Below are 7,463 nucleotides of genomic sequence, written 5' to 3' on the forward strand. Positions count from 1 at the left end.
GCCTGGTCCGACCAGTTTTTAAGTCTTGGTATTAGTTTTGGGATCCTAGGCCCAATTTACGATCTCAAGTCCAATTTTCAAGTTCAATTACTCATTGGACCAATTGTCTAACTTGAAAATTAATTTTCAAAAATATCATATTAATTTTAATTAATTTGATTAATTTAATTTTACTTAATCAAAATTAATTTTTCCCAAAAATCACTTAGATTTTTCAAATTAATTTTTCAAAAAAATTCTTTAATCAAATTCTCTAGTCGAATAATTCTTATGACTGTCCAATTTAATTCCACATCGAACAAATAGACTCAATTAAATTATTTCCAAAGTTGTAGAATTTTTTTCTGATTCAAATGCAGTCCGATTAAGCTTTTGTTGAGCCAGTGGAGAGACCAATTGGACATATACAATTAGGCTCTAGTAATTGAAATTATGTTCAGAAGATCGCTTGATAATTTGCAATTACTTAATCATGGAGTCAGCCCACAAGAAGTACCATGATTTGAAAACTCCTTATTATATACTCTTTACAAAAGTAATTCATCCAACTGCTTTGTCCAATGACCTCGTCATGTGTGTGTCACCCTCGTATGATATCCTTGATTCATTTGAGTTAAATCCGTTCACTCAATACAATCCTATTTTATCTCATTGTCACCATTGTGCCTTCTTAATGATTAATATGATCATTGTCAACAAATGACTGTGATAAATTACTCGTTCGAGAACAAGCAACTCATGACCACGTTTCATATTTATCAATCCACACAATGCCAATGAGAGGATATTGTTAACTCTTTAATTGAGCTATGAATTCCACTGTAGCTAGTAAAGCCATGCCATACACAAGCCATGTACCCAACATACCGGTTATCGGCTCGATCATCTTTAGAGTATAAGTTTTCACTTATATCAAAACACATGGGTTACATATGCATGGTTAGTGACTAACTCAGGATTTAGGTAAATCACACCATGAACGTCACAAGTGAATTAATTCACAAACGGATTCAGAATTAATTTATCTTGGGTCTAGTCCAATGTATCATTCTCCCAATAAATACATTTATGTCTCTTCCTATGGAGCCAATTGCTCCGATAGCCAAAACTAGCCATCTCCTCAATTGGAATTGTAGATGACATAATAATCCTTCTTAGTATTTGAATCAAATGCTCATCTTGATTCTTTTACGGGATTACGGACTCGTTTAGATTATCTACTGAAGTAAGTTGTCTTTCTCGCAATGTAAACATTCTTACAATGCCACTTATCATCTGTTTGAACTTAAACAATCAATGAGCTAATAATTGTTTATCACAATTTCGCTATGCATGCAAAATATGAAAAATAGAAATACAAAAGACATAATAGTGAAATGAGAAATTAATTTTATTTATTTATCGTTCAAATAAATAAAAAATAATTACATGTTTACTACAATATAGGCACATCTCCCAACACATTAATATCATGTTCATCCTTTTTTCCAACACCAATTTCATATTTTTCACATTTCCATATTTTATTTCTACCCAATGAAACTAATGAAAGAACTCAGTACACAAGTGAAAATAATATCAGATACTCGTCCGAGCTAATCATAAACACTAGTGTCAGATTACTCATCCGGGCTAAACCTACACAACAACTAGCCTGGTCTGGGCTTTATATATATGTAAGGTTACCACTCCATGCTAAACTTTTAAAACGACAATAGATTACCAGTCCAGCCTAAATTTGTGTCACATGTATCTTCGAGTCCGCAACAAATGTTGGAGCTTGGTACCATCAGGCATCAACCCGTAACCTTATATACAATACTTTTATTAAGTTCATCGGGATTTAACCTCAACATTTCCATCTCGTGTCAATCCATTTTAATTAAATTCAATCCTGAATTTATGTAACAATACATATACAATTCAAACTATAAATAAAAATTAATATACATTCAAATATAATCCAAAAACAAATTAAACTTATTTATACTGTATGAACTTACTTGACAAAATGGTAACACTTTAGATACTAGGGACTATTCGACAGTTTTTCTTTTTTCGCCTAAGTCAACAACTTGATCTAAATAATATTTAAGATTCAAAATATCAATATCAATCTCATAATACTACTCAAATTCATGCTTATAATTTTTAATTTCATTTTACACAATTTCCTAAATTTTTACATTTTATTTAATTTAGTCCCTAAAACCGAAATATACATAATTTTCACAATTGAGTTTCATTTTTCATTCTAATTTCAATTATGTCCTTCCACAACCTTCAAAAATCCAAAATTACAGAAATTTAATGTCACTATTGACATATTAATAATTTAGTCCCTAAATGCAAAATTAACAAAATTTACTTAATCAAACGGTCCTTAAACATTTCATAGCTTCCAAGTCTACCAGTTTCTATCAAAAACATCTAAGATTCATCAATTACAATTTTTAAAATCTTTAACAATTTTAAAATCAGAGGTACGAGTTGGCTGAACCTAATTATAACAATCTCAAAAACATAAAAATTATAAGAAAATGGTGGGAAAATGGCTTGCAAAGGATTTAACTTGGCCCAATCTTCCCTAATTACTTCAATGGAGTTTCAATTGGTAAATAAAATGAAATGGGGAAGACGAACTTGTTTCCTTATGTCTTGTGTATTATTAATACATTTTAACATTACTTTAATTAATATATAATTATAAAAACTCAATTAATCATATATATCAACTGGCCACTAATATAAATATGGCTAAATTTCCATATAAAACCATTCACATATGCTTTTATATTCATTTAACACCTCTAAATTCATAGTAATTGAATTTTTGTAGTTTTTACAATTTAGTCCTTTTTCTTTAATTAACTATCAAATCACTAAAATTTCGGGATTGAACTTCAATGCACCTATATAGGAGATCGTAAATATTATTTACGAGCCCAGTTTATGAAAACGAGGTCCGATACCTTATTTTCCAAAACTATTTGACTTTAGGGACAAACCACTTGTACTTAACTAATCATTCGATTAGCAAAAATTACCATATAAAAATTTAATATAATACTATATTTGACTCGTAAATATTAAATAATAATATTTACGGACTCACTTGTCATAATTATGATTTCAAAATCACTGTTTTCGACACCACTAAAAAACAGGTTGTTGCATAATGGTTACCATGAGATGAAATATGTTCATATTAGGAAAACAAATTTTTCCCAAAGATATTAAGGATATCTTATGAGGGAAACACACTTATTAAAAGGTTATTGGGCGAGAACTTATTGAGTAACTTTCGTAATGGTATGTAATTAGAGAGAGCTCAGTCACGCTATTATAGTGGAATGACTTTGTGACTAAATAAGTTTATAATTAATTGGTGAAAAGATGGAACTTAATTATAAATTATTTGAGCCCTAATTATATATGTCAAATCGATCCCTTTGTTAGCTTGTTGAAACTAGAAAGCGAATTGTATGTAGAACCAAATAAATAGAAACAAATGGATGAATGTGTTTTCTCACTAAGTAAATAATTTAAGTTGAAAAATAAAATTAAATTAATTAGCCATTATGAATCTATTAAAATAGAAATCAAATATATTTCCTTATAAATTTCTCTCGATAAAGTTATCATGACTTTAGAATTAGAATTGGGTTAAGGAAATTATTTAATTGAAAAATTAATTTAGTTAATTTGATTAATTAATTAATTAATATTTATTTTGGAAATAGAAAACAAATATTGAGTTGGATTAAATTATAAAGTGTTGGGTCAAAAGTTTAAGAAGTACATATAATTGAACTCAATACATAAGAAGCCCAATCCTCCTCATATGATAAGTGAGGGGTGACAACCTTAACAACATTTACTAAGGTGTGTCACCTATCACTCTCTTAGTTAAGCTAGGAGAGTGTTTTCTATTAAATAAATATTATTTGTGTAATCTTTGTTAAACCAGGATTCTCCTATATCTCCCTATAAATGTATATCACAAGTAGAGCTATTACCACACAAGTTTTATATATTATTGTTCAGTAGGAATTTATTTTCTAAGAATAAATTCTATTTTTTGGAAATTACAATTTCTACCTGTTTCTATTGAGAGAATTATTTTCCTACTAAAAGTAATTAAATATTTTCTTATTCTGTATTTGGTGTGTGTGGCTCAAGCCCACACTCAGCTTCAAAATTTTGTTGTAACTAGAAACTGTTTTCTTAACCGAATTTTTTCAACATTATGGTGGAGCAATTGGAACATATATCTCACATACAAAAATTCTAATATGGGAAATATTTAGCTCCTGACCAAAAGTCAATTATAAGGGAGTATTTATAACTTATTAGTTTGATGAGTACAAGTGTTGTAGCACGTAAATCAACACAATCTCATATTAAAATAAGAAGTTTTGTTCTCATAAATAATGGTTTAGATATTAACCAGAGGCGTTCAATTAATAATTTCTCTAAACCATTATGCGTATAAATAATAGGATTTACAAAAGTTTTTCAAACTCATATACAATAATCAATAAAAACCCGATATATTAACTCATCGGCATTAACAAGACAAATTGTCTTAATTGCATAATTCAAAATGAATTATTTAAACAAACAATCTTGCAAATGATAGCTTGCGAGTTGATAAGACATATTTGATTGTTTTGTAGATGCATTTACCAGAATCATATAATATCAAAACCATCCACATGGTGGATGAACGAGTCCATGTTCATTTTAGAAATGCAAGACATTAATCTCAACTTTAGCTAGTGAATTTCTGATAATCAATTTTTATTAAGAACAAGCAACACGTGATAATTTTTTAAATTAAAGAATCTTTTGGTTCTTTAATGGATATCCATATTAATTATTGTTTAATTTTAACATCATTAATGATTTAAGATGGTCAAACTGGTCACACCAAGTAGTACATGTATATGTATTAGTAAATTTCGCTTTACTTTAATATGCATTTCAGTTGTACTAATAATGTCAATATAAATTGTGACAATTGAAAATTTTATTGTCATTCCTTTTACTTTGTATCCACATATAAGTACTATTGTGACATTTACTTCAATTGTTTAAATCAATGTGAAGTCCATAATATCATTAACTCAACGAAAGAAGTATAATTTTTAAATAATTATATGCAATATTCATTTCAAAGAATATGTCAAAATCTTCAAATGTCCAAATTGACATTAATGATCAAAAGTGATTATAAAATTTATTATATTTATTTTAAACATTCACTTGAGGAATGTGCAAAAATATGTCGGATAATAATGTAAGTATATCGATATTCCTTACCAATAGATCCATAGAGACATCATCTGCTTCAAGGAATGATTAATTAGTATAAATCATTGATCATTCTATTCGAGAAAGGACATTTAGCAACATTTTGAATCATTTATCCATTTTCATAATTACTATGTGTTGCTACATTCACTTCGAGGAATAGAGTAAAATCAATGGGACGAATAAATCATTATTTTGTTTATCCATAAAAAACATGAGATCAATTCAAAATATTTTAAAACCCTTTTCACAAGAGTTTTACATTGTCAATTAACAAGAAAGAAGTAGCCAAGTCAAGCATGAAGTTTATTGTAAATCAAATGTATGGATAAAACTAACATCTAAAATATCAAACTTGATATGACACTAGTACTAGCAAAATTTTTAAAAGTCATCGTGACATGAATGAACTTTACCTTAAAATCATACATATCATGTTCAATAAAACTTTCCACTTATAATTGTTCATCAATTACCAAATTGAATAACATAAAATGCATAAAATAAACTCAACAGCTCTACAATAGTGACGATAGTCAACTAAAATCATTCATGAATTTTTTAAAATGGTTATACTTAAACTTGAAAATCTACAATAGAATTGACTCAAAAATCAATTAAGGCATTCCTCAAAATGTGTCATTAAAAAGACTTAAAGCAAATATGTTTGATGTGAAATAATCTTTGATTGTTTGGTGTGAAACAATATTAATTTTAATAATATATGTAACAACTTTAACCATTGTTGATTAAGAGAATTTTAAACAATGTCAAAGTCCAAAAACATATGCCGTCTAGGAAAATTATATATATCAAATTCCAAAAATATATATTCAAATTGAAACCATCAAATAAACACATAAAACAACTAGTTTAATGATGATTAAGAATTGGTGCAATGTCACATATTATGATGAACCTTAGGCCTTGATTAATAAAAATTATCTATAAAATTATGGATCGTGATTTACAAATCTATCAATTTATAACATTAAAATTAATCTATCGCCATTCAAATATAATCACCAAGCAATTATCAAATAGCATATTAAGAAAAATATTTTTTATGAAAAAATTTAGGTACATCTAAGCATGTGATGTGATAAGTAAATTTACCTCAATTTCTTATATTATACTAAAGTTTCAATAGCTACGACAAACAATTCATAAAATTTGACATGAAATTACTTTTGGTCAAAATCTATATTGAGATCAAATCTTTCAAAATCCTTAAAGTATAAAAATAAGATAAATTAAACAAAACTGTCATAATTATTCAAGACTTTAAAAAAGAATAATAATCCAATATGAAACGTTAAATAAAAAGTCCCAGCAAAACTTTTTGCATCTTGTGTCAAGCTTGAATGAAAAATCATGAAGGATAAATCTAATCATTAATAGATAATAATTTTACTTCTAAGCAAGATTGTATTGATAATATATTATGAAACTAAGAGAATCATAACAAGAGAGAAGAGTAGAAAATGAAAGGATATTCAACTTTCACTTTGAGATATAAAAAAAAAACTTATACTTGCCATTTATTTATAAGGCCTAAAATATATGGGCACCCATTAATTAGCGATTGTGATGTGAGCTTTGTTAAATGATTTTTGTTTATATTTCGACTACACTCATAAAAATCTCTAATTTAGATTTAAATAAATCCGTAAAAGTATTATGGAAGTTCTTATATTAAGAATTAAATTGCATTTTCTCCTTTATTAAAAAATAGACAAATTAATTCATGTACATTAAATCAAAGAGTAAATTTGTCTCTCTTTTTATAAAAATTTCATTTATTAAAAACTAGTATGCCTAACGAAATAACTAAATAGTGACACATAACATGTCACATGCTAATGTACAAGGAATAGTTTTTACTAGTAAAAGTGCAAGAAAATTCAAACAAACCAATTTGCTCTTTGATCAAACATTTAAGAACTAATTTGTCTATTTTTTGCATAAAGAACATAAAATACAGTCCAATTCTTAGTACAAGAATCTGCATTTTTGCCAAATAGATCCTAACCCTGGACATGTTCAATAATATTATGAACACTTGTTTGGAAAAGTGATATAATTCAGGATTTTTTATATTTTAATCCAATAAGGAAAAAAGCAATACAAATTCATTTCCAACAAAA

This window comes from Gossypium raimondii, chromosome 4 (genome assembly GCF_025698545.1).
Source record: "Gossypium raimondii isolate GPD5lz chromosome 4, ASM2569854v1, whole genome shotgun sequence".
In the NCBI taxonomy this organism is placed as follows: Eukaryota; Viridiplantae; Streptophyta; class Magnoliopsida; order Malvales; family Malvaceae; genus Gossypium; species Gossypium raimondii.